This window comes from Lagopus muta, chromosome 2, assembly GCF_023343835.1.
Source record: "Lagopus muta isolate bLagMut1 chromosome 2, bLagMut1 primary, whole genome shotgun sequence".
Lineage (NCBI taxonomy): Eukaryota > Metazoa > Chordata > Aves > Galliformes > Phasianidae > Lagopus > Lagopus muta.
In genome coordinates, this window is record NC_064434.1 from 13,913,163 (window position 1) to 13,940,730 (window position 27,568).

Genomic DNA, 27,568 nt, shown 5'->3' on the forward strand with positions numbered 1-27,568 from the left:
AACATGGCATTACGTGGTTGGAATTTTAAAATATCATTGAAGTAGCAAATCTGACATCAATGATCCTGAAATGAATCAGATGAAATGTACCTTGTAGAACATTACTTGTGCAGATTTGCAGGTCGGTGATCACCCATGAACTCATTTTGGAGAGCATGTACAGCAGAGGTCCATGTCTGTAGTAATCAGGGGCCATCAGATACAGAATAATACTGCTCACTCTGATGAGCTCAGCAGTGGGGGATCACTCTTCAGGCAGTTTTGCTGGACATGATCCATTTCTCCACAGGCTGGGACTGTTTGATAACTGGTGCTGGGGAGATGGGAAGCCAGTGAGGCAGAATATGTGGCACTGGAAGAGGGCTACAGAGCCTATGGGAGCTGTGCAGTGTGGTGTAATGCAAGTAGAGGTGTTAGGGTAGCACTGCAGCTGTGGGCACTGTGGGCAGCGCTGATTAATGTGGGGGATATTGTTTGTGGCACCATGGGAAAGCTGTTCTTGTGGGTGTGAGCAACAGCAATGATCCCTATCAGCACAGGAAGCTGAGGAGCAAGGATGATTTGAATACAGAGCTGCTGGATATCTCTACCCAGCCTTCAAGGAGGAAATCCCTTGTGGCCAGGATGGCCTGAGGTGCATTAAAAAGAGTGTAATAAGCACATTGAGGGAGATGATTCTCCCCCTCTGCTCTGCTCTGGTGAGGCCAAATTTAGAATACTGTGTCCATGTCTGGGCTCCCCAGTGCAAAAAGGACAGGAATCTCCTAGAACGAGTCCAGCGGAGGACCACAGAGATGATGAAGGGCCTGGAGCATCTCCTGTATGAGGAAAGGCTGAGTAACCTGGGTCTGTTCAACCTGAGGAAAAGAAGACCAACAGGGGATCTGATCAGTTTTTATAAATACCTAAAGGGAAGTGGGAGTCAAATGAGTAGGGCCAGGCTCTTTTCAGTGGTGATCAAGGAGTAATGGCCTAAAACTAGTGCGTAAGAAGTTCCATAGAAACGTGCAGAAGAACTTTATGATAAAGGTGATGGAGCACTGGGGCAGGCTTGTGGAGCCTCCTTCTATGGAGATGTTTAAGACTGGTCTGGATGCCTACCTGTGTGATCTATTGTAGCACAGGAGGGGAGTTGTACTTAATCTCTTGAGGTCCCTTCCAACCCCTGTGATTCTGTGATTCTGTATTCCTTCCCTTATTAAAAATAAATAATAATAATAATAATATATATAAATTTAAAGAATTAGCTACAATCACTGGAAAATGAGTCTTGAAATCCAGGGATAGCAGATCCTCACAGATTCTTCAGTGCTATGCTTGCATAGTGAACATCTGCAAAATGCACAGATCCAAGTTTGTGCCTCTTCTCCCCCCTAACTTCCTTAGATCATGTAAATATTACCTGGATGACGAAAAAGTCAGGTTTTTAAATAGCACTTGCTGCTATAGAAACCACTGGCTGAGTGACAGTGTGCCCTGTGGTGGAGGCATTGCCAACAGCAGCTCCAGACTAGGAGCTACCATAACCATTGCTGTCGGTCTTCAGCATGTTAGATCACAAAAGATTCAGAAAACCTCAGGCTTAGTGAGGAGTTGTTTACAGTGAAAAGAAATCCATAGCTTAGTAGTATAAAAAATTATTTGCTGTTTTAAGCCTGTCACAACTTGCAGACCATGTTAAGCCTCTGCTAGTTTGAATTATGGCTGTAACTTTCCCCAGAAGGTCACTCTCAGCTTCTCCGTTTCTCTTCAACTGGAAACAAAAGCCAGCATTAGAGGAGATATATGAAAAGTATTATGTTTACTAAGCCAATCATGATAATGTTAGAATAAGAAGCTATAAAATGACTGTAACTCTGATTAATATTTCTGAAGTCATAGGAGAATTGAGCTGTCTGCTATGAGTAGAGAAAAGCAATCTAGTATTGATCCTAAGAATCAATGGAGCAATCCTGTTAATGCTCGTAATTCCAATTTGTGTCACAAGAAAACAAACAGAACAAGAGAGAAGAAACAAATGTAGAACATCCCAAAGACATCAGAAGTGCTCTCTGATTAAAGTAAAAAGGAGATCGGATACATGGTATGGATTAAACCAATAAATGTGATTGCTTTTTTGGAGGCTACACAATCTCTAGATGAAGAAAAAAGCTGCTTTATTAAATTCCAAGTTCTGGACATTGCACTTGAGACAATTATCTCATAAAGATTTATCTGAGGAACTGGTTTGTAAATAAGTATTCTGATGAGATCAGAAAATGGTGTGAAAGAGTAAGTGCAAAATAAAGCACTCTTGTCAGTGGCTTGGGTCAATGAACACAAACATGAAGTGTGCATCAAGTGTTCCCTTACTGACAGCAGATGCCCAGGAAATTTGGACAGGACCTTTGAAAAGGAGGAGATGAGACTGGGCACCAAGGACAGGAAATAAAAACAGCTGTTCCATCACTAACACTGCCTCCAATCCTGCAGAGCATGTAAGGCAAGGTGGAGGCCAACTATTTTTTTTTCTTTAGGTAATTTTTCCTTGGACTGCCATGTATTTAACTCATGCAAGACATCATCTCAGGAATGGGCAGACACATCATAAGCATGCAGAACCAGCTAGACATTTTACAGACTAGCAGAGCAGGTCCCATCTTAGCAAAGCCCCTCCTGTGCTTTAGCCAATGCACTAACCCAACCATGTCCCATCTCTGCTGGCCTGGAGATGTCTTGCAGAGACAGCCCTGTGCTCACCTCACACCAGGACCCTACACAGAAACACACACGGATGCTTGTTGCAGTTTTAGGCTCTCAGTGTTAAGTAATTAACTGACCACCCTTTGGCACTGAGAGAAAAATATCCTTGTCCCTACAAGAATTTTGTGGTAACCAAAGCTGTTAATTGCCCTTCCTCTCAATGTTCCCCATTCCACAGAGGCATGCACACTTCTAGAGTGCCCTTATTTTATTTTCAACACTATTCCACTTAGGATGAGTTTATCTTTATTTTACTGTTACTTACCCTTTGCTTCAACAGATATCCTAAACACAGAGCTACATACCTGGAGTTCAGCTCTTGAGGCCGTGCCATAAGAAATGAGGGTTTGCAGTTGACTTCTGTAGCGTCAAATTTTCGTCAGTTTGACTTGTTTGATGTGTGATGTGTAAAAAGTTGACAAAATTTGGCTACTGAGTTAGACAGTGACTTATTTGTAGGTTTAGGAGCCAGGATGATTTTGGGTTCCAAATCTGATGTCCTCAAGGAACCCCTTATCCCATGGCCAGATCCTGCATGAGGCTGAAGTGAAGCAGGGCTGTGGTGGGCAACAGCCACGGGAGAGCAGGCGGAGCCCAGGACCTCCACCTCCCCTTTGGCAGCTATGAAGCTACTTCTGCCCATTTTCCATTCCTTTCTTCCAGAATACCAAGGGGTGACAGCATTACATATGAAAGTCACCTTTGGGGTGGGAACAGAGTGTTTATTTTGTCCTTTCTGAGCTGGGTCACCAGATGCTTTCTGAGGCGAGTACTTGTGGCCCAGACCTGGTGCCACCCAGTGGGAAGTGCAGAAGCACTGCATCCTGGTGGGATTTGGGTTCTGGCAAACCATGAGATGAAATCTCTCATATTTCTCGCACTCCAGAAAGTCAACATGGTGCACACACCCACTTTTGCTTAGTTTTAAATAATCTAGGATTGTTGCTGCCAGACAAGCTAAATTAGTCTTCTCATGTACTCACAAAGCCAGGCAGTAGCAAAGCCAATTCAAGGGGGTTTGTTTTCTTCAAATTTTTAGGGCTTTGCAAGCTGCAGAACTGATAGAACACCTGAAACAGTGTGAGAGAAAGGATTGTATAGGATTATACTAAGTAAGCTTTCGGGTGGGAAGCCTGCAATTATATATTATGTACTGTCAGCACATGGAGCATGATGGGACTATAATTTTACCTATGTTATTTGTTCTTGTTGCCAGAGAAACCATACAAAAAAAGTCAAAGTGCTTCTGCCCTTGTCGATCTCCTTAACCAACTCTTGCAAACAGCATCAGATGTTGCAGTTATTTTCTCACTGAATTGATGTCTCATGTCACATATGCTCTGTCGGAATCAACCTGCTTACCAGTGCAAAAATCTTGGTGTAATATATATATAAAAAAAAAGGTTTATAATAAATCTATTAAACCTTACTTACACAGATAGAAATAGAAAAGTGGGTTGCAAAGTTCAGAAAATTATCAAAGTTAAGGTGAATGAGATGGTGATAATGGTCTTATTGGTGGCCAGCAGTGTGTGCACTTCGGGGAGCTGTGTGCAGGGAAAAACAGCTGCTCTTTGGAGACCTTTATCTCCAACCATGAGCCAGAGTGGGTTTGCTGGCAGCCTTTGGAAATAACTTATTTGAGTCCTCCTTCTCCTCCTCTTCCTCTTCTTCCATCTCCTTCTCTCATCCCTCTCACAGTCCCACATGGCTCTGCAGAGGAACAGGGAAATGAGACCACACCAGGGGAATGGGTGAGTATTGCCCACCTGGCAGAGCCTGGAGTTAACATCTTGATGTGACTTCTTTTTTTTCTTTTTTCTGTGCTTTGAGAAAGGGTGCTCAGACTGAGGCATCCATGTCTTCATGATCAAAGCAATTGTTCTTCTCATCCAGAAAATTAAGGGTTGGCATGAACAAGAAGTGATGACTAAAATGAGCCTAAGCTGCTATAGCTGCAATATGTCCCATGCAATCTCTGCTGTCTCTTGTGCCAGTGACCTGAGCCCTGCACCTGAGAACCTCTGCAGAGCTGTAGATCTGGAGAAGAAAAAGCTTTATGGGTCATATGATGAGTGTATGAATAAATGCACTGGAAGGCCAGAGAAAAAGCAGTTATTTTGCAGGTGAAACAGAGCAAAAAAAACCCAACCCTTTCTTAACTCTAGTGAAAAAATCATGCTTTTTTTAATCAGTTTTGGAAGAATTTCCTCAGGTGGATTTAGTAGGATGTGAAGAAGAAAGGATAACACCTCTATGCCTGATTGGCAGCCCATAGCTAAATTGTAATGAGTTTTTCCTAATAACATTTAAATTATTCTTCTTCCTACCAAGGATGTGTGCAAGATATAGCTTCAGTAAAACTATTCCAGCTCTATTTTAAAATGTCCCTGTGCAGATCAACAGCTGGATGTCGAGTGATTTGGGTGCTGGCAAATTCAGGCTGGTGGCCTCTGGCAAGCACGGAGAGATGTCATCTCATAGCCATGTGAATTTTTGGATTTTTTGGATTTCAAGTTATTTCAGCATCTCCCTTCCCCATGTTGTTTTAGGTGTCTTCTTAAGGCAGCCCTGTTTGGAGAGCTGGTGTGGGGAGAAGCATGACCTGCTTATTGCAAATGGGCTTTAGCATAATGTAACACATTAAGTAAATCACCAGCCCTGAGACTGCAGTCACTGCTGGTGAAATTGGATCCTAAATTATTGCGAGACCTGTCGTTACAAGAAGCCATTAAGGGACATACAATATTCTCTGTGTATACCATTTTTCCATTTTCTGTTTGGTATGCAAAGTGTCTCAGTGTCAAAACATAACATATGATTGACCAACAGAGCTGTTTGCTATGGCTGTGCATTTTGCCTGTAATTGGTAACAGTATTGTAATTCTGTGAGTGACATGGAGAGCAAAATGGCTGGCTTCTTATCATCGCATTTGTGTCAGTGCTTGGTTTCTAGCTTAGTTATGCATTCATATAAACATGATCATTTCAATGAAAATTTTATTCAAACAACCTCACAGTGTTTTGTATTGCTTTTATTTCCTTTCATTTTTTCCTTGTATATTACAATAGTCTAATTTTGTGTGAGAACAAAATTAAGGCTCTTTCCAATTCTGACATATTAAATCCCCTTGGCTTTTCAGAACCTTAAGGTTTTTTTCAATATCGTGTTTACCCAGTATGTGTTATTGAACATACACATGTTCTGGACACCTCTGGGCACAGGCATTATTCACAAATACTCCCAAACTGCACAAAAAATGTTGAAACCACCCAAATCTAAGGAGACTTCAGCATCATTTTTGAGACCCCACTAAGTAATGTAGAAAATAAGTGAGATGTAAAAACAAAACAGCTAAAGATCAAATAGTCTTACAGTGAGGAAAAGCGTTTGTAAAAAATGTGATCACTTTGCTCCAGTGAAGGCCAGTGATGAGCAATGATGCGCATGGAAGTTCAGGGAACACAGGGATGTGGTAGCACCTCTTCTAGTCAGGGGCACACAATGCCCCAGGCCTATGATGGGCTTTGCAGATTCTGCCCAAAGTCCTTGGGGAGAGTGGGTGCATGTGCCCAGATCTGCCATGGGAACCAGAAGGGATGTAGGGCTTTCTGCTTCCATCCAGCCATTGAGGAAGGGGCACCTCTCATGGAAAGGGACTGACACTGTCATAGAGTGGCTTGGGTTGGAAGGGACCTTAAAGATCACCTAATTTCAACCCCCTGCTGTGGGTGGGGTCATCTGTAGGCTGTGCACAAAGAAATGGTAGAAGAACAACGAGGGAGGACGCTTTGAAGGAAGGCTGTACGCTTTCCTGTGAATACAAGAAGCTCAGGACCAGCTGAAAAGCATTTCAGTTGAAATGTCAAATTGATGTATGCAGGAAAGCTTAGGACCAGATGCAGTGTCATTATGTGTGAGTTAACAAGAGATCTGTCTCAAAGCCCATACATGAGTATTCAGTTCATGTAGAAGAGCAGGTTAATGAACCAACACTGCAGACAAGATTTTGAGAGACCATGTCTGATAATCACATCCCAGCTGATTTTATTTTTCTGGAATATTCCAGGCTTCTCTTTCTGTTGTCAGCCCCAAGTGACTTGGTGTAAATGGAATGGAAAACATTGTTTAGTGGGCTGTTTCTGTCCCTTGCTTTCGTGATGGCTTTTGCTGTTTCTTCTGCTGGATGTCAGAGTTTCTAGATTGTGTCAGCAGAAGATTTAGCTGGCATGGAGACTGAAATCACCTGCTAGGTTTGAGGACAGCAGAACATCCCTGCTCCGCTCACAAACTCCTTTTTCCAGCTTGAGTGGAGGACAACAGAAGGAAAATCTCCATCATTATGGGTAGGATTGGTGGAGAGGTGGAAGGAGTCAGTCAGCTACATTACAAATAATGATGATGAAAATGTTATCCAGAGGCCTTAGGTAGATACAGAAGGTCTTAGCACATTTGCAAGGCAAAACGAAAAACAAAAACAAAGAGGAAGTGCAACATTTCTTCTAACAGTAATGTATTCACATTCGTATTTGTTTTGCCTAAATTCCTGCTGCACCAGCAAACTTGTGTTGCCTACTTAAAGTGACTTGTTTGTTATTCTGTACAAGCTTCATCACAGGTGTGATGGAAATGAGAGGTTAAGCGCTATGCATAAATCTTGTGGCATGTAAGAGCTTTGCATGCAGAGCCTCCAATCAGACCCAGGTAAATGCAATTCCAGGATCCTAACACTTGCTTTATGAGACCAACTTCATTGAATTACCCATTAGCATCAGGAAGGCTGCGTTCCTTTTGTAATATTATTCTCACTATTATCATTATCATGATGATTTTCAGACTAGCGTTTGCTGGGAGTTGATAGAATGTGCCTACTAAGCACCACAATTGTTGCTTTGAAAATGTATTGTCCCACTGTATTCAGCAGGACAGATGGGCTTTGAAAGCAAACAAATGTGTCTAGAAGGCATAGGGTTGTTCTTAAAACATCAGTGCCATCAATGTGAAAGAAAGACCTGGCCGAGGAGCAGGGTGACCACCACCATCCCCACTGAAGCTTCCTCTTGCTCCTCCTGCAGGGCCAGGTGTAAGAAAGGAGGCTCAAGATGGCCCGGGTTGGGCTGCTCAAGAGTGCTTTGCTGTCACATGTGACCAGATGAATGCTGAATTTCAGCTGCCAAATATTAGCTGTTGGTACCCACACTTTCAGTTTTTTATCCAGGATCTGCACCATGAGAGCAAGAAGTGTGTGAAGAGCCCACAGCCCATGGCACAGTCATGCATGCATACAGATATAGCAATATTGCCTGTGCTCATAACTGTAATTCTTCTGGGAAGGGGTTTGAACTCCTTTCTCCTTCTACTGTAGATGATTTTTGAAGGACAATGTCCTTGGCTTAAGGCAGGTTAAAAAGCTTTTGTCCGAGGGTTGATTAAGCCTTTCAGTTGCCTTTGGTGGGCCACAATTAAATTAAGGCACAGGAGCATAATCATCTGGCTGTGTAGAGAGCATGAAATTATAGGCTGTTAGGAGCCATTGGTTTTGCCAATGCCTTCCTGTATTTGATTCAAAAACCTTAGTGGAATAGAAACATTGCACTTGAAGGCTTTGCTGCTGTAAGTGGTGAAAACTAGATGCAATAAGCATCCCATTTTTCACAGCAGAAATATACTTTCCATTCTATCTACTTTTCCTGTGTTTTTGCTAAGTGACACAAAGTCAGCATCAATTCGAACGTGAACTTCTGAGCCCTTGTCTCTGAGGATTACTGAAATTTGGCAGGAGGTTCATTTACCCTGAGCTTTTTTGTTTGTTTGTTTGTTTGTTTTGGGGGGAGAAGGGTCAAATAAACTGGGAAACACTTAGAATTAAGGAAAGAAAAGGCTTTATGCCTGATTTTACAGACCTGAATGGCTGGGAGCCTCTGGACACACTTCTAAGTCTTCTTTGGGCTGTGCTTCACTGCTCAGAGATATTTCTGTGAGATGTTTTGTTACTTGCAGGGCAGGTGGGAGGCTGAGAAAGGGCCGAGAGCCGTGCCATTCTGACACATGGAAGGACAGCAAACTGGGTTTTCTGTAAAGCAAAATCCTCTCAACAGTAGAAGGAGACCATTCTCATGAGCACTACCTGACAAGCTTGAGCACCTACAGACCTCGTGTGAGGGCTGGGTTCAGTTGGATGCAGTGTGCCACTGCAAAGCTGTAACATCACTCATATTGCAGAATCCAGGTCAAAATCAAGCAAGTGAATGGGGATTTTTTGTTCTGCCAGATGCATAGCCACACAAACATTCCCCAGTATTCCATCTCCACCCTTCAAATTTCAAGACATATTTAGCACAGGCAGCAAGATAGAGCCTGCCTTTGCTGAGTAGGAATACTGCTCTTCCACCTCTTAGTGGAATAGAAACATTGCACTTGAAAGCTTTGCTGTTGTACCTTCTGTCTTGACCTTGAATCTGTGCAATAAACCCGCTGATCCGCAAAGGTGTTCTGAGATTTCTCTCAGATTCTCCTTCCCAGTTAATCTGGTTCTGCTCTGATAGCTCTACAAAACTGCATCTCTGGAGCTAAGACTTTTATGATCCAAGCTTATTTCTCAATGCTGTGCACGTCTTCACATGTGGCTTTTTTGCATTGTAGTTGTAGGAAACTCTCCCAGGAATATTTGGCCACATCTCTGCTGCTGGGCTTCCAGCACCAATCTGGGATTTTATTCTAGCATCTGGGCTACCTCATTAGAGCAGGAATATTTGAAATTCTTCCAATTCCATCACTCTGGAACAGCTATATGAGAAAGTTTCCTCCCCCAGAATACAAATATCAGGTTTAAAGACAGCTTTTTATTAATTCAATGGCTTGATGTGATGCTCAGAGTTCAAATATTTACAGACTTCTACATTGTAAGACTCTTTTCATTATGGAAAGTAAGTCATGCAATTTAAAGTAAGTGCAAATTAATGAGATGAAGAGCTCAGAGTATTTCTCCAAATTAAAGAAGCACTAAAATTTTATTAGGCATGTAGATGCAGTTAAAGTTAACAAACCAACTCAATTTGGATTCAGCTTGGTGCATTCTTATGCAGCCTCAGAGTGCTGTGCACGCCATCCTGCAGTGGGTTCCAGTTTATGTGAGTCACATTTTCTCTTGCTTATATTTTGGGAGTCATTTCTCCAAAAGTTGCTGAGGATTACACAGATTTAATTTTGCTTGATTGAAAACCCAAAGGTCTCAGCATACACTTCTGTTTTGTAGCTAAGACATGAACCAGAGATAAAATTAATGTGAATTCTTCAGGTGATTGTTGATTTGGTTAGCTATACCACATCATATCCAGGTGTACAACTAGACCACACTACTTGGGTGTGCTCCACCTGCTTGGTCCCAGAGAGCAGCAGTCTGGCTCTCACCAGCACATAGATGAACCCCTCTGCTTATACATCTACTTATGGATGAGATGCCTGTGCCCAGTCTGGGCTTATGGAGAGCAGCCTGTGCCCCCACGTGAGCACAGCATTTCTGGGCAGTGCTGGACCTGACACATGAATGTCCTTCCAGCTCCACCTCCGGCCTTTGTCTTCTCTCTGATCTTGCCCTGAGTCACTAACGAGACCTTTAATATCTCCAACTTTTTGCTCATGGAAGCCCCTAACTGCTACTATCAATCTAATAGAATGAGTGAAGGATGGGGCTGAGTATAAATGTTTCTTCCATTGTTTTTGCAATTCCTCCTTCATTACATTGCCCAGAAAAGGGAACTGAGAGATAGACAGTACACAGCTGGCCAGGAATACCACAAAACAGTTATTGGCCACTCAGGGAAACTTCCAGGCAAGCTTCCATTTTCTGTTTTGTGACCCACAGAAGAACAAGATTAAAAGTGAAATATTAAAATATGGTAGAAATCTTTTAAAAAGTTTCTCTGTATCCTGAACTAGGAAAAAAAAACAAGAATGAATGATTCTGTAAAGCATTTCAGTATGGTTCCTAACACATCTCCTTAGTGCTACTGTGACTCATATTAATATCAAAGTCCTCAGCATCAGACCAATCTCATCTCACAAACAATCTAATCTTTCTTTTCCTAAATATCAAAACACCTCTCTGACCTTCCAGATACATTTCAACGTGGCAAATTAACATCTCTCAGTACGTTTCCTTTTGCTGAGTTAACAAGCACAGAGGTTTGTTTTTGTGGCAAAGGCAAATCGTTCCTCTTTCCACTGTGATAATTAGTGGAGTCCTCCACCAGTACAGGCTCACAGGAATCCTGTCACTTGTACAGCTTGTGCAATTGTGAGCAACATTGTAGAATACACTCATGTCTAATTTTCTTAATAATGAGCACCAGTTCTTCTACTGAGGCTTCTGAGGCTGAATGGCTGTTTTTTAAAGCAGAATTCATGTATACTGTGTTATTCATCAGCATCTTTTAAAAGCTTATGCTTGAGCATCAGGCAGCTGGTAATATTTAAATTCCTCCTTGGGCTCTTAAAGCAAATGATACTGTCTTTGTGACAGCCTGAAAAGGCAAATTATACACAGGCTGCAGAGAGTCAATCTGTGGGTGGACTAGTTAACTCGTGAGTTGGGGCTTTGCTGGTGTATCTCATTGCAGCCCTGTGGAAATGGGCTTGCTTTGCAATGTCCATTGTAATTTAGTGAACAGTCATAGCACTTGAAATATGATTTTGTGTTTCAAACAATTTATAAAAACCTGAAGCTATTGCTTTAAATCTGCCATATATATTCTGGAAGACCTCAAAACCTGGAGACCTTCAGCTCCAGTGGCTGTTTCCTGCTCTAGCAGCTTTTTCTGAGGTTCTATGCCTCCCTTCAGAAGGTCTCAGAGAACTTCCCATTATTACTGGATGCAGTTAACAGCCATGGCAGAACAGGACATCTGGGTCTCTGGATGACAGTGCAGTGAGAAATGTGGAGTGGGAATCAAGGTCTTCTCCAAATGCAGTCATTGCCGGGAGGCAGAGGCACACCTGTGGTGATAGCAATTGGAGAAGGAAAAGGCTCAGGAGAGAGTGTGGGGAAAAATAGCACAGGCATTGCAGGTCGGTTTGTAAATCTGGCAGAGCATTTACCAGGGCTTATCATTTCTGTACAGGATAGCATTAGAAAAGGCTTATTTTCTGAAGCTGTGATTAGAGGGAGAACCCTCAGTATCATGTATATTGTCTCTGGGGTCTGGCATGGTTGCTAGGCTTTGAAGAAGCTCAAGGGAGATTACTAAGAGAGGAAAATGCAAAGTGACAAATGACCAGCATATGGTTCCTGCCCCCTGAAAAGAGTGAGGACACACAAAAAAAGGACTGGCTGAGAAAAAGGGTGCAAGAGGAAAACAGAAGGAGAAGCCTCCACAGTTTGCTGCAGTCAAGATGTTGAATAAGTGGACATCTGAACAGATGACATGCTACAACGTCAAATCAGTACTGAACTAGAGGTAGGGAAGCAGCATTTGAAACCCAGACCTCTTCTATTTTTGTTGGAGGAAATGGAAATGCTTCCACAGGAGAATGATCTAAGGTGTAATTTAACATCAAGATGAATCGAAACAAGTGACCAAGTAGAGGGTCTGATAAAATATGTCTGAAAACGTGTACAGAAATTGTGTGGAGGTGCCAATCCTGAGAAGACCTCTTGAGATGTTGGCATTTCTATGGTATTTCTAGGTTGTGGTACGTTACCCATCTGTCTATGGAATTAATTCCAAATGACTTCTTTTCTGCCTTCATATCTGAAAAAATAACTTGATGTGCCCCAACCAACTGCTGTCAGTTCCCAAATGGCAACGCTGCATGGTCTGTGAGTGTAGCACATGCGAGACCTGGCCTCTCTACATCTGTGGCCAACTAACCACATTTCTGTGGGTGAATCTCTTCATCCTGCTGTGCCTCTGACTCTCATCCTGTATTTTGAAACTTATTTTCATTTAGCCGTAGGCTCTTTATGGATTGCAGCTCTGGGCTTGCAAGGTTTGAGTCCATGCAGCTCAAGAACTTTTGCAAGTTGGATTGCCAAGTCCAGGAGCAGAACCAATACTGAATGACCTAGGTGCCTGCTCACTGAATTTGCAATACAGTGTTTACTGTGAGCAGCTGCTTATTCATCCACACAGTGAAATATAATAAGTTAAAATTGCTAAAACAACTGCTGAGTGCAAACAGCAAAAAATATAGCTAGGTGGTTCACAGACGGAAATAAATAAATATGCAATATAAATTAGGCCTTGCAGACATTTGTTTCAGCTACAGTAATAACATTCATGTAGGCCGGGTTAGTTGATCTTATAGCCATTAAAAGAAAAAAAATGTATTCTATTCTAAGAAAAACAATTCCCAGGAAATTAATATTTATTCAGATCTATAGTATTACTAATCCTTTTATGTATCTTTGCAAAACTTTTGTTTTTCAGTGTATTCAGTAACGTTTCTATGGCTAACTAATGCAGTGGTTTTATTGCATGCAGAAAGTACATGGAATCTTTAAAAGCAACCCCATCGCTGCCCTCCTCCTGGCACAAAATGGGGTCTCTTTCCAAGGGGCAAAACACTGAAATGCTTCATTTCACTTGTAATTGTGACTAGCTCTAGGTCTCTGAGATGACCAGCAGCATTTCTTCATCTCAAACCCAGCTATCTCCTCAAATGCTGTGCTGGGAGGAGAGGATGACAACAGATGCAAAGCATCCATGCTGTCTCACTGAACCACGCTCCCTTGCTGTTGTAGCAGAAAGAACAGGTTTATTAACATTTCTGTTTCTCCCATTCAGGGAAAAAAAAAAAGGATAATAGTAAGATGTCAAAGAAAATACTTGTTGATAACAGGAAAATATTTACTTCTGCTTCCATTCTTTCTGTAGGCAAAACCCAGTAATTTTCCTTGTATGTTGTCCATACCATGCATTTTGAAAAAGAAAGAAAAAGGTAGAAAGAAGTCTCCTAGTGCTTAAAGCAGAGCTTTGGGGGTGGCTGTGGGCACTTCCATCAGCACAGCACAGCACAGTGTGGGACATGGAGTTGTGGGTTTGGGGTGCTTGTAGCACTTTTGAGCAGAAAGAAAGTTTGTTGATATTTCTGTGCATTGGGAGAGCAGTAGAAAGTAGAAAATTCTATTTGCAGAAGGGTTCTTTGCTGCCTGTGATGAGCTATGCTACAAAACACTGGTTGAACTGCCACATTAAAATGAGACGTTTCTTTTCAATCATTTCATATAGCTTTTACCCCAGCAAAAAGAGTCTCTAAAACAGCCTTTTTTTCCCCTTGCATTTCTTGTCATTAAAATAAAACCCCATATGAGATATCCATTATACGTTGGAGACGGCTTCCCTCAGAAACAAACAGACCAACCACATAGAAAAAAAATAGCCCACGATATCTTCATGCAAACTGTTTCATATACACAAATTATGTCCTACTTTGGACACGTCATTCCCCAAGGTTTATATGGTTTTCCTCATAAGCTCAACTTCTTAACAGAAATGAGAACTGCTCACCAGCCCTCCTAGAGACCTGGAAAGTATAATTAAGTATCTTTCATTTTTCCCAGCAGCTGGGAACTGTCACAGTTGTTCATGACACAGCTCATGGTACAGTTATGTTCCAAAAGGTTGCCTGATTTATTCTTTAATTAGAAAAGCTAAATCTTCGTTCATATGTTGCTGTGAAAGTAATGACTTCTGTTTATTTCCGTGGGAACTACAATCAATACAAAGAGCACAATAACACCTTTTGATAGAGCATATTTCAGATACAAAGCACTATTATTCAACACAGTTGCCACCATTAGCTGTGCTTTTTTGCCAGTGATGAACAAGAGCCTGCATGCTGCACTTGTAAAAGTTTGCACCAGTGGAGATGACCTGTTGTCACTGTTGTCATTCTTGACATTCTTCTACTAACTGCTCTGGAACATCTGGAGTCCACTGCATGCTCCCTCATCCAGCCTCCAATATTTCCTTTCTTTGACCTCAGTTGTGTTGTGGGGCAGGGAGAAGTTCTTCCTTTCTTTGTGTGCTCAGAGAGTCGGGTGGTTGCTTTTGTTCATAAACAGCAATTGCCTCAAGAGGAGTTGCATAAAGGAATATATGAGCTGAATAAGATTTTGGAGAATTGACCTCTTTATTTGATGCTTTGTACTAATGCATTTTCTGGTCTTGTGTTATTTATTTATTTATTTATTTATTTATTTTGCCATTTTGACTATTAATTTATCTAAATTTAAAATAAATTAAAGTATGTCAGGACTGCATTTTTTGTGATGAGAACATGTTAAATAATAAGCAGAGCAAGAAAATGGGAGAAATGATCAATACAGAGAGTTAGAATCAACTCTGCTTTTGAAAAATAGGTATTTAGAAATGAAATAAATGGGGATAAAAGAAAAACAGGTTATTTTTCTGTGTGTAGGTAATAACCCTGTATGAGTGTCTTGCTCCAGTGCTGTTTGCTAACTAATAAGGAGAATTTCAAAGATCTTGTAAGCACCCAGTGGTTTTTCATAGAAATGCCACAAAACCCATGAATAGTACTGTATTTTAAAAGATTTCTTAGATTGGTACATGAAAATTCTCAGTTGTTTGTGAAGAAACAATGAAAGATGTGGGAGGGTAAGGAGCCAACTGCTGAACTACCAATTCCACCCATTGAGGTGGATGAACCGTACTATCTTGAGGGAAACATAAAATATGGTTTATTGTCTCTGCTCTGATTTCTTTGCTTCTACCAAGTACTTTTTTTCCCAAATCTTAAATTTTATCATTGCATATAGGAAAATGGCTCTGCTTTTGGTCGTATGAATTACCATGAATAGATCTCCATCGTGCTGAGGACCAAATCACTGCAGAGAACAGAAACAGAAACACAGCTACATGTAGCTGTTTAAATTTAAGCATCCTGTGTTTGGTATTTGGCTTTCATTTGACCAGAATTATTTTACAGGATGTGCTGTGTTTCTCTACTCAGGCTCATGCCAGCGTCCATTTTGCTTCCATTAATATATAACTCTTAATCAAAGTCAGCGTTCTGACTGCTCTGCACCCTATCTTGCCAGTCATTAAAGCTCTCAAAAGGACCATACTTTGCCCTCTTTGTATGTCAGATAATGTAGTCTGGGTCCTTTGAAACCCTAGTAGGACACATTTCTTTTTTCTATCTGCTTGCTTGTATCTCTGAGGACTGCAGTCCATCTGTGCAAACAAGCACCTGTGGGAATCGTATCTGTAAGAAAAAACACAGGCTTTTCATGGCATTCATAATCAGGCTGAGAAATTAAGCATCTATGTAGGAAAGGTCAAGCTTGACAATGCCCTTAAACCAATGGAAACTATTCCTAATATTTTGTTATTATTTTTGGCCAAAGTGATTAAACAGAGCTTGACATCTTGTGTTAGGACAAAAATAAACAAATAATGACAAAGTTGAAAGATCTTGGATTTACAATCAGTTAAGGCCCATAATCAATTAAGACCTGTAAACCCAATTATCTTTGGATCAGAATTCCCCATTTTCAAAAGACCTGTGTGGTTGTTTAAATTTGTTATCCCTTCATAGCAGTGAACGACATGAAGATTTTAATTAGAGCCAGAAGCTTATACAAGATGAGATTAAAATAGAGAAGAAAAAACTTAATATAATTTATCAGTTTGGGGATTATCTTACAGCATGATCCAATTAATTTTTTAGGGATACTGTTCTGAATTATATTTGTCAGTGCAGAAAGACACAGACCCATTGCTGACAACATTTTCCCAAGTTGAAAGTATATTTTAATAAGTGAACTCTGCTTACCCAATGGCAAGGAAGTTTGTGCAGCTATATGGAAATCACTTTAATGGACACAGATTTGCAGGTTTTAGACTGAAAACTAACCTGGAGGAAATCTTTGTGGTGTTCTGTGCTGATTAAAAATAAATAAAATATTGTGAAGCACTACAGCAGTTTGCACTTTCCCTTATGAGTAGCTCTTCAATTTTTTGAAATTTATTCCATGAGAGATGGTAGGATTAAGTCTTCTTAAATTATTGATTCAGCAAGGGGTTCCATTCGTTTTGCTGTCCCACACAGTTCTCTGTTCCTACTTTGCACAGCTAACCCATGCTAGAGGTATCACAGATAGGAAAGTGAATCGGTGCCTCTCCTTGGGCTAGCATTAAGCTGCTTTGAACTATCAGGACTTCAGTCCTGGACTTCATTCAGAGGGATGACCACATCCTAATGATCAGGTTCATTTTTCATGCCAATTAATGGACATTTGCATGGGCAATCTCTGTGGCAGAGATGTGAGATGAAGAAAAGAGTGTGGGCAAGAGGATGAAAGTAGAGTAAACAGCTTGGAAAAACTGCATGGAGTAAGACCAGGGAAGAAGATGGTGGGAAACAGGAGGGATCTTTGGTATGAACAGGAAGAAGCAGTGGGAAGAGCAGAAACTCCTGCAAATGCAGTTAGAAGTAGATGTGATTTCCTATTCATGAAGGGAAATGTGTACTCACTCAAGACAGATTTGCAGGTAAAAGTGACTCAGATCTGCAGTCAAGTGAGTTATTTTTCCCCAAGCTGAAGTTCTGCCAGCTGTGGCATCTAATCATCTCTGGCTGTGCCTGTAAAGTATTTAGAGGCAATTCTGATACCAGCTGCATCTGCCCATGGTGCCCAGCAACTTGCACTGCCTGAACTGTGATTTCTGCATGGGCCCAGCCTGCGCTTGCAAGAAAGTTGGGTGGATCAGGACCTTGGGTGCCCACAGCTTTGTGAGTACTTTGTTCTGCAGCAGGGACTAGAAAATGAGACAGGTGAGGAGTGACTGATGGACCTGGGGTTGTTTAGTTTGGAGGAAAGAAGACTGAGGGGAGACCTTGTTGCTATCTACAACTATATGAGTGGATGTTGTGATGAGGTCTTGTTTTTTCTCAGGTGACAAGTGATGGGACATGAAGTAACAGCATCAAATTGCACCATGAGGAGTTTAGATTGGATATTGGGAACAATTTCTTCAAGGAAAGGATGGTTAGGCTGGAATGGTCTACCTACTGAAGTGATGGAGACCCTTTCCTGGAAGGTATTTAAGAGATGTATGCACATGGCGCTTAGGGACATGATTACAATCGGACGGGATGACCTTAGTGGTCTTTTCCAACCATAGTGATTCTCTGATTTTATGATTTAGTGGTGGACTTGGTAGTGTTCTGTTGGCAGTTGGACTTAATGATCTTTTCTAACTTAAATGATTTTGTGGTTCCGTGATTCAATTTGATATCACTAGAACAGTGCCCCAAGGATGGACTTTGGGGATGATCAGCATCTGCTGAGATTATATAGAAAGAGGTGAGAAAGACAGACTTCAGAGTGCCTGCCTAAGTGCCTAACTGTATGGTTAAAATTTGATGAGATGAAGTTTGGTGTGTGATATGCCCATACACACACACACACACATACATATATTTAATGAATAAGAGTGTTTCCTTTTGTATGTGGTAGCAACCGTACTAGGAAAAAGTATAGTTTTGTTCCCTACTGTGGCATCATAAACAGGTAGTCTAATGGTTTAGTAAAAATTGGTATTGCATTCAAATTTGTGGAAGATTAGACTGGATCTGTTCTAGAAGTACAGTTGTTTTAAACCTGCTTAGTATTTCTGAGGTATCACTGCTGAAGAATGAACACACTTAACTTCCTCTGTCGCAGCTTTTTTTCTTCTTGAATATATAAGACATAATAGATTACAACATTTTGGGCAATGTGTTTGTATTACTCATATCAGATTATTTGTAAACGGGGAAATAATTTTTTCTACACAAAAAAGAAAGTAATTTTTCTACGCTTACAGATCAGACTTGCATATTATCTTTGATTTCTTTATTCTTATTAGGAGTTGTGTCAATATGAAATAATGCTTTGTACTATTCTCTGCTGTAACAAACGCAGGCCACTTCATCCAGCTAAGTATTCATTCAAGAGACATTCCTGTCTTCTGTTTTCTTCACCTTTTGTAAGATTTCATCAAGGAGATGAACTAGTTCCTCTAGGCTCGCTTAATGGTCAATGGAGAAAAATAAGTACTTGTATGATGCTATTCAGTTGCTCTGTTTTCGACATTTACTTGAGAATGAGATAAATCATGGCCAAAAAGTAACTGTTTCTCTCCAGGGTTTATATAGGGAGTATGTGCTACTGGATCATAGAGATTTGGTTATGAGTTCATCCTTGTATTATGCATATTTACATATATATGTACATATCTAATTGCTTATCATAATTTTTTGGTCATTCCCCAGACTTTTGCTCTCTTTCTTTGTGCAACTATATTGCTAGGCTGAAATTCATTCTTGTTTTGGTGAGTGAAAAGCAATTGGAAATATATGAATATATATTTGAGCTGATACGTTCCAGCAAGACCGCATGCCTTGAACTGAGCTTTGAAATCAATGAATGGTTTTATCTTCTATCCTCAGCTTCTTACGCAACCTTGCGATCTGGTGTAGCTTCTTCCGAATTGCTTTTGGATTTTGTTAGTACTACTGCATTTGGGATGTTAGCTATTTACAAGTCAACACTTATTTGGGCCATCTATTGTTCACGTCTTTCCTGGTATATGTGTTGTATGTGCAGGAAAAGTGCAGGTGCACAAGGACTCAGGCTAGTCTGATCAAGATGTATGTAGAAAGGAAGAAAGACTACTTAGTTATTTTCCCTACTGAGAGCTCTGTTACACAAGCAGTTAACTTAACTGTCCTGGCATGTTTTTGAGTCTTTTTTTCTCTCTCATTCTGTCTTTTTAAGATGTTCCCATTCTTCTTCGTTCTCAGATTTCCAAATGTGTGAACAATTAGTGTCCTCTGATGTTCGTTAAACATTGCTGGGCTGTAAATTGAGATTCAACATCACGTTTCCTGAAGTCAGAGCAGTCTGGGTCATTAAAAAAGACTGGGTACACAGTGTGGAGGGTTGTAACTTGCTGATCGTGTCACAGATAAAAGCTCCTTTCCAGTGTTCTTCTAATGACTCCTGCAGTGTCTTTGATATCTGGAGAGTTTGTGGCCATTTTCTTTAATGCCCTGAATATTATGAGTTGTAAGTGCTTAGTTTCTTCATGTTTATCATCTTGACTGAAATATCTTTTTTTCTAGAGAGGAGAAAACCTGGATGCCTGGAGTCTCAGTGATGCAGAAAATTTGGATGGAACCTCGCTGGAAGAGCATCCTGAAGTTATGAAAAAGCAAATCTAAACCTTTAAGAACATTTCTACAAATCAGGTTCTTCAGAAAAGAAATTGTTATTGCAGAAATTTTCATTGGCTTTTATAATTTTCATTTAGTATTAGCCACTATATTCTTTTTTTCTATTTTTCCTTACCATCTGAAGTGCCAAGTCCTATTTCACTTTCCCTTTGCCTATAAGCAAGCAGTTAATCAAAAAGAAGCACTAAAACCACAGAGAAATGGGAATAGTGTAGAAGAGAAAAAACTAGGCTTGCTAAGGGAGCTGAAGAGACGAGAGAAGAGGAAAATTGGAGACAATCTTCTGTATCCACCTACCACATCCTTCAGTGCTTATTCCATCATCTGTTCAGAGAAAGATATAAGGTAAGGAGTCTTCATCCAGTATGACCTCTGCTCCCAAGAGTTAACAGGGGTGAGCAGGCATCTCTCTGTGCCTCTGTAAACACTGAAGCTTGGGTGGAAATAAAAAAAAGCATACATTTCTAAAAAGGCCAATAACTATTGAGCCTCTCTGCTAAAAGACACAGAAGAGACCCACAAGTGGGTTGACTTGTATGTGGACTTGCATGTGGTTTCTACTATGTAAATGGAAATAACCAGTGATCACTCAGATGAAATTATTCCTTCTGACAGAACCATGGCCATCCCAGCTACAACCCTGTTAATGCTGAATATTTTCTGCCCTTCCCAGACCTCTTTTTCTTACGGTCTGTAGAGTAAAACCGTACAAAAGTCTGAAGGCAGAAAGCCTCCACATAGCAGCTTGAGGATCTTGATGTTTGAGCCAAGGAGCTGATGTTACATCTGAAGAAAAATTTGGAGGAGTAACAGCAAACAGACTTTGGGAAAATTTCTTTCTCCTAATCATAGAATGGCCTGGGTTGAAAAGGACCTCAAAGATCATTTTAATTTCAACCCCTTGCCATAGGCAGGGTCATCAAACACTAGACCAGGCTGCCCAGAGCCACATCCAGCCTGGCCTTGGGTGTCTTCTGCACTGGGGCACTCACAACCTCTCTGGGCAACCTATTCCAGTGAACAGGTTTCTCCTTGAAAGTATTTGGTGAGTTCTGGGATAAACGAGGGAACATCCACCAAACACACAGTACTCATGCCTTACCCATCCTCCTCTTGTCCACAGCTCTGCAAAGAGTGAGGGATGCAAGCTCAGGTTACCCCTGCACTCAGGCATCCTTTGAAGGAATGGGAGGGAAAAATCAGTCAGCCTGCCCTGCAGAACAAAATTCACAACAAAAGGATCTGTTTAAAACCGTTTTCTGATGTCACTCAATTCCTTTCATGAAATCATCATCATTGATGCCTGTTGCTATAACAACATGTTAATCTTTCTTCACTATTACTCATGCAACACAAATGCCTACAGACACGTTACGATTGTGAAGTACACCTGTAAAATGTTCATTTAAAAATCTCTTATGTGCAGTGTCTCAATGGGAAGAAGCACATTTATTTACAGAAACATCATTTCTTGAAGAAAAGCCAGCTCCAATTCATCCTAAGCAGCCTGAGTGGAAAAAAAATAAGGAGAAAAGAGCATTCTTTGAGTGAATCAGCATTTTCAGTGAACACTTTTCTCTTTGTTTTTTTTTTTTTTTTTTTTTTTTTTCTTCAGTATTTCCAAAATTCTTTTCAAGAGCTCACAGTAACCAGCTGTTTTCTGCCTTTTGAGTTTCATTCTGTATAAGGGGTTGCAAACTGAAGCTGAAGCAGCTTCAGCTATTGTGGTCAGTTCTGTGGCTTTCTGTGTTTGTACGTATTTAGGAATGCTGATTAAAAAGAGCAAGTGCCTTAAAGATCAGAGTTTATCTTTTTTTTTTTTTTTTTCTGGACATTATTAAGTTCATGTCGAACATCTGCCTCTTTGGTAACATCAAAGGCAGAGAGACGTCAATACAACAGGCCGTGTCATCGATGGGAAATCTGCTTCAGCAGTGCTTAATATGCCATTAATGAGGACCACAAGGCTCTGGTTTGGGGGCCAGAACAAGGGGGGTTGTGCTGGACTTGGTAGCTTTTAGATATAGTGCAGAAGGAGGTATAGCTGTGCCACCAGTTGAGGTACACCTTTAGTTAATTCAGTAAATATTGTCTGAGTGTCAGAAGGATATACACTACATTCATGAAACAGGCACAAGCTTTCAGATAGCTCATTTAATTTCTCTTTTCTGTAAAGAAAAGATATATACATTTTTAATAAACAGATGTTTCAAGGAAAAAAAAAAATGGACTAAATCCAGAGAAGCACATTGAATAGATGAAAATATCGTTTCATAAAATAGTTTTATGCTTCAATAAAAGCAAAGAGTTCAGCTTAACTCCCCATGCAGTCATATTCACAAAACACAAGTGAAGGTACAGGATCTGTGAGTCACTGTTTCTCCTGGCAGGTTTCTGAAATGTGGGCTGACAGCACTTGGCACGGCCAGTATGATATCACAACAACCAGAGTAAATAGTTGCAGAAATCTTTTTCAGCCCCAGTTGGAGATCAGCAAATGCAGCTATGGGAGAACTGACATTGCCCGACTGCTGCGTCTGAAATAAAGCCTTTTTTTAATTCTTGTTTCTGTGTCACTATTGCTTGAGCGAGCTGTTTTCTGTTTCTTTTCAGTTATGTGGCCTGACCTCAGTATTTTGTGAATAATATTGCCAGCGCTCTTAACTTCCTTAGAAACCAAGGAGGGTGGTGAGATTTCACTGGGGGAATAGAAGCAAAAGATTTGTACTCAAGAGCCCAAAGCAACACATCAGTGACCTGAGTACAGAATAAGTTTGATTGAGCTGGGCACACCTGGGTGTACATCTGAGTCAGATCCTTCCTTCTCCTTCAGGCTCTACACCCACCACAGCACCTCTGCCTCTGGCTCTGACTGGCTTACAGAGTAGCCAAGGATTTGCAGCAGTTCTGTGCTGCTACTTTAGGAGGCAGCAGGAGGATGCAAAATACTCCAGTGGCCCCTGCAACTTTGAAACACTTTAAGTTGTTCTGAGCTTGATGATAGATGGAGACTTCATTCATTGGGTGACTTTGTCAGCAGGAATTTTAGTAAGTTAAGGGGGATAGAGGTGGAGAATGGTTCCTTCTGATGGAAACCTGCCAGAAGAGCATTTACTTTCAGGTCAGTCTGCATATTTGCATAGATGGGGCACATGGGAGATGCAGAATTTGTGATGATGGGCACCTCATCAGCTCTCTTGGAATTACCAGGCTGCTTCTCTTTCTGCCACAGACATCAAATGGTGACTGAATCAGCTATGCCTTATCTGAAACTAGACTAAAGGTATCTGTGTGAAAGTATTCAGTTATTATTTCCTTGATATTTGGTTATCAGTGCCTCGCTAACAGTGAACAAACCCCACCAACACTCCTTCCAGGTCTGGTCCGCACCAATACATATCCTTCTGTTTTTGGTGAAAAACACTGAATGGAGAACGATGCATAATTTCTGTGCTGTGCCTGTCAGACTCCACACACTAATGCTCTCTGTCACTTCCCTTCCATGTACTTATGAATATTGCTCTTTGTTTGATGATTTTTTTCCATTTTCTTTTGTCAGGTTGTCACAATAAATTGTAACTCTCAGAAATGTATTGCAAGTAATTGCCAGATATTTTTATGTGCCATGCTTGAGCTGCAGCTTAATCACTGAAGATCACTGTGAAATTTTGATAAAACTTTATTTAATCACTTCAAAATCTGCTTGGAACTAGAAACAGAAATTAAGTGATGTGTTGCAGGTTCCCATTTGTATTAACATGTACACTCAACGCTCTGTAATAATAAGACAAAAGATTTTGGTGATAGTTTGTGCTTCCTTGCTGTAATGTGCTATAAGGTGACTTAACAAACTTTTAACAGGCCTCCAACATATATTATTCACCTGAAAAGTTATGAATATTCATTCAATTTTAAAAAAGTACAGGAGTTAAACACATGAGCATGCATCTGCTGGAATGTTTGGGGATTTTTCTGTACGGTAAAACTATGATCAATAGTGAAGGTTTTTTATTGTTCACTATGGAAGATTTAATAATGGCTTATAAAGGGTGGCTCTTTCTCGTACTTGGAGATACTATGTACCCAGGAAGAAATATGTGATTGGATGAAAATTTCTAAACTGAGATCATAGACCTTTTTTGAAGGGATAGCATTCAATTCCCAAGGCTGTTGCAACAACTTTCTGCAGTCTGTATGATAATCTCTTTCAGTTTTCTAGATGGAAGATATTCCTGCTTTCTTCTGAATTGAAAGGTTAATGTTTCCACAATATGGGATTACCCTGTCCTGTGGATTGTCTCTAATGCCTTTGATATATGAACCCACAGACGTACTTCTCTCTGTGCTGGTAGTGAAAGGCTAGCCTGTAAAACAATCCTTGTTCACTGATAAAAAGCACACTCCAATTTCTGAATTCTAGGGGGGATTACAGATACACAAAGAATCTGTCTGCCAAAAACATATCATCCTGTTGGTCTGATTTCTCGGATTATCAAATTGCACTAATATTGATCAGTTGGCCTTAATGGAACCAAGAAATTTAATTGTATTATTGCAAAGGGTTATTCCCAAAGAACACAGCTCTATGCAAAATCCCTGGAGAAAAATACAAAGCATAGTATGATCTTGCTTTGCTTTTTGAGTGTTTCTGACAATTGGGAATGGCTAACAACCTTCACAGTCAGATACTCCTGATGAGCTTTCAATGTTACACAGTCGTGCTCTTGTTCTGCTGGGATTGCCTGCCTTGCCATGTTCTTCTCATGATTCTCCTCCAGTAGCAGTCTTTCCTATGAAGGGAGAGATCTTTTCCACCACAAAGTGTTCTTGTCTTATCCAGAGGTGAGGATATCAAAATGGTTTGAGACTTCTTGCAAACTGTTTGAACTCTGCACAGAAAGCAATATGTGCTATATGAAACATTCATTATACATCTATTTTGCCCTGCTTGTATTACCTAGCTGATTACACCCTTTACATAAGGATGGCATATAATGTAGTAAAAATGTAAATTTGACACTTAGATTGCTGAGTCTCTGTTTCTCTTTTATATCCAAGAAAACTCAAAACAAGTAGCCTAGGATAGCCATTATCTAGAGAAAGCTCCAGTAGACTCAATCCTGAAGCACTTTTACAGGGCCAAAGAAATGCAGAAGAGAAATGTTAAACCAGACCACGACCCACAACTCAAAAATCTCATCGGTCCTTTCTTTCTAAGAATCCATAAGATACACCTCTCAAGCGATATGAACATGTTGGACCTAAAATAGCATTTATGTATGTTAAAAGCATGAAGATGCTAAAAAAGCTCTCAGATGCCATAAATACATCATTTGAGCAGTATGTAGCCTTAAGATGTTATGAAGTAGGGTAATAAAACATTATTTAGCTTCTGTTAAAAATTATGATGGTTTTTAACCCTGAAGGTGGCCACTGTAAGCTATCAGTAGAGAAAGTGAATTTCTCATCACTCTTGTCCTCAGTATAGAACATCCTTATATATATATTCTACAGCAGCCACAATTTTTAATTAGAGAAGGATTTATTAGGTAAGGTTCTGTTGTTGTCTAGGGCCTTTCTAGCCCACTAATAATCACAGAGGGCTGTGATATTAACTTTCCTATCGGGCTTAAAATCCAGGCAAAACTGATGCAGACCTCAGGGCTCATGTTGAAGAATGCTGGTATCCACTTCCTGCACTATCAGATGGACCTTGTTTCGGAGGCAGTAGGGGCTGGATGTCCTATGGGGATGGATGAGTGGAGAGCCCATTGTGACCCACTGCAAACCCTGCCCTCCCCACAGGCACTGTTCCACCGATTCTGATAATGGGGTTTTACAGGTCCCAGCGTAGAAGCAATGCACCGGGGCCAAGATCTATCCAAGGACTTCAGTCTGAAGCAAGGTGGAGGGACAGAGGCAAAAGCAAGGACAAGGACAAGGAATAATCTGTAGTGTGGTCCCAAGTCCATCATCCTGGTGCACCTGCATTACTCAGGCATGAACAGCTGGAACAGGGCTAGTCAGGTGAGAGTGCAATAGTGCCTTTTTCAATCAAGCAAAAGAAGACAAATGCATTTCTGTTTTTGGGTCAGACATTTTATATCACAAACTAAGTGTTCATTTTTGTCAGGTGCTCTTCCAATATCAAAGAGCCCTCATAAATAATCCACTAATGTTGCACTTTTATCATAAGGTCACTCGCTTAATCCCTTGTGGGCAGCGACAAATGGCAAGCTGTGTCTGACTCAACCATTTCTCTGGCACCCTCTCATTATATGCATTTGGAATAAAACTGCTCTATGCCCTGCTGAGTAACCTTTACAAAGCGTGCTGCTTACTGGGTAGGGTTTGAGGAAAGACAGAGCAATTCAGACTTTTCATAAACACAACCCAGTTTTTAACTAGACTGAATTTTCACAGTAAGGATAATAATTTTCGTACTAAAACTCAAATAAGTGCTATTATAATTGTTTTCCAGTATCCATAGGTATGCTGGATGCTACTCAACCTAAATGAAAGGACCAAGACTCCTGGTTTCAAAACTCACAAAGTTCCTGCTTCTGCAAAGGTCACTGAAAGTCATTTTCATAAGTGCATAAGCTCTTGTGAAAGGATACAAGTTTTACATTCACTCAGATGTCTGGCAAAGTTTAACTTACCAGGCAAAGAACATGCTTGGTTTCTGTGAATGGGCTGAAATTCAGTCAGCCCTCCTGGGAATCAAGAATGTGGTCACACTAGCTCAGAACAAATATCCCCCTCTACCCAAACTGCCTGTGAGCAGACACCTATGGAAGACATAAAACAAGGATGCTTCCTCCTTACCCCATTGCCACTAATTTCAGCTTGAAGGATTTCCAATTCCTGCCCTGATTTATCCATTCAGTAAGCTCCAAGCAGCCTCTCTTTTGTGGACTTGTCTATTCTCTCCTTGACTCCATTGCATACCTGATCTTTATGTTTTCTTTGCTTTTTGATTTCAACCAAACACAGAGCTGATGGTTTTAAGAAAACAACTGTCGTTTCCCAAGGCCTCGTTCCTCAGTGGTTATGCTCAGCTCAGAAGCAGATGTCCTTACTTTTTTGTGTTTACCTATAAATATGACCTTCATTTTGCTCAGGAGGCAAATCATGTTACCTTCACATACCTGATGTTTTTTTGTACCATAAGCATCTGCAGTTTTCAGTGTGTTCTCTGATTATATGTATGTGGAAATATTGGCATAAATATTTAAAGTGAGTATATTTGACTTCAGTCTCAGAAGGCAGCAGTCTTGAATAATTGCAATACTCTCAAATATGGCTAATATAAAAAACTTAAGGGAGAAACCAAACTGCCAATTCAGTGTTTTGTCCTTCCCATGGTGGTTTGCTTATTTTCTCTTCATAGATGAAGGGCTACAGAGACTAAACTTGCTGAAGACACAGGTCTTCCCATATGAAGCTTCAGCGTAATGAGCAAATAATGCATAAAATTGCTTCCTCTGAATTATCTGTGCTTTTAATTTTAGAAAATCAATCAATTTGAGGGTCAAATTAGCTTATAATTTATCAGTGTGTGATTTACTTCAAAAC

General features: G+C 40.6%; 1 long non-coding RNA gene across 1 annotated transcript; it reads left to right on the forward strand.

Annotated features, from left to right (window-relative positions):
- The first annotated feature begins 17,412 nt into the window (after positions 1–17,412).
- On the forward strand, positions 17,413–21,548 carry LOC125689250 (uncharacterized). Its single transcript, XR_007375138.1, has 3 exons — positions 17,413–17,545; positions 17,667–17,811; positions 19,880–21,548. It is a non-coding gene; the product is annotated as an uncharacterized LOC125689250 (long non-coding RNA).
- The last annotated feature ends 6,020 nt before the right edge of the window (positions 21,549–27,568 follow it).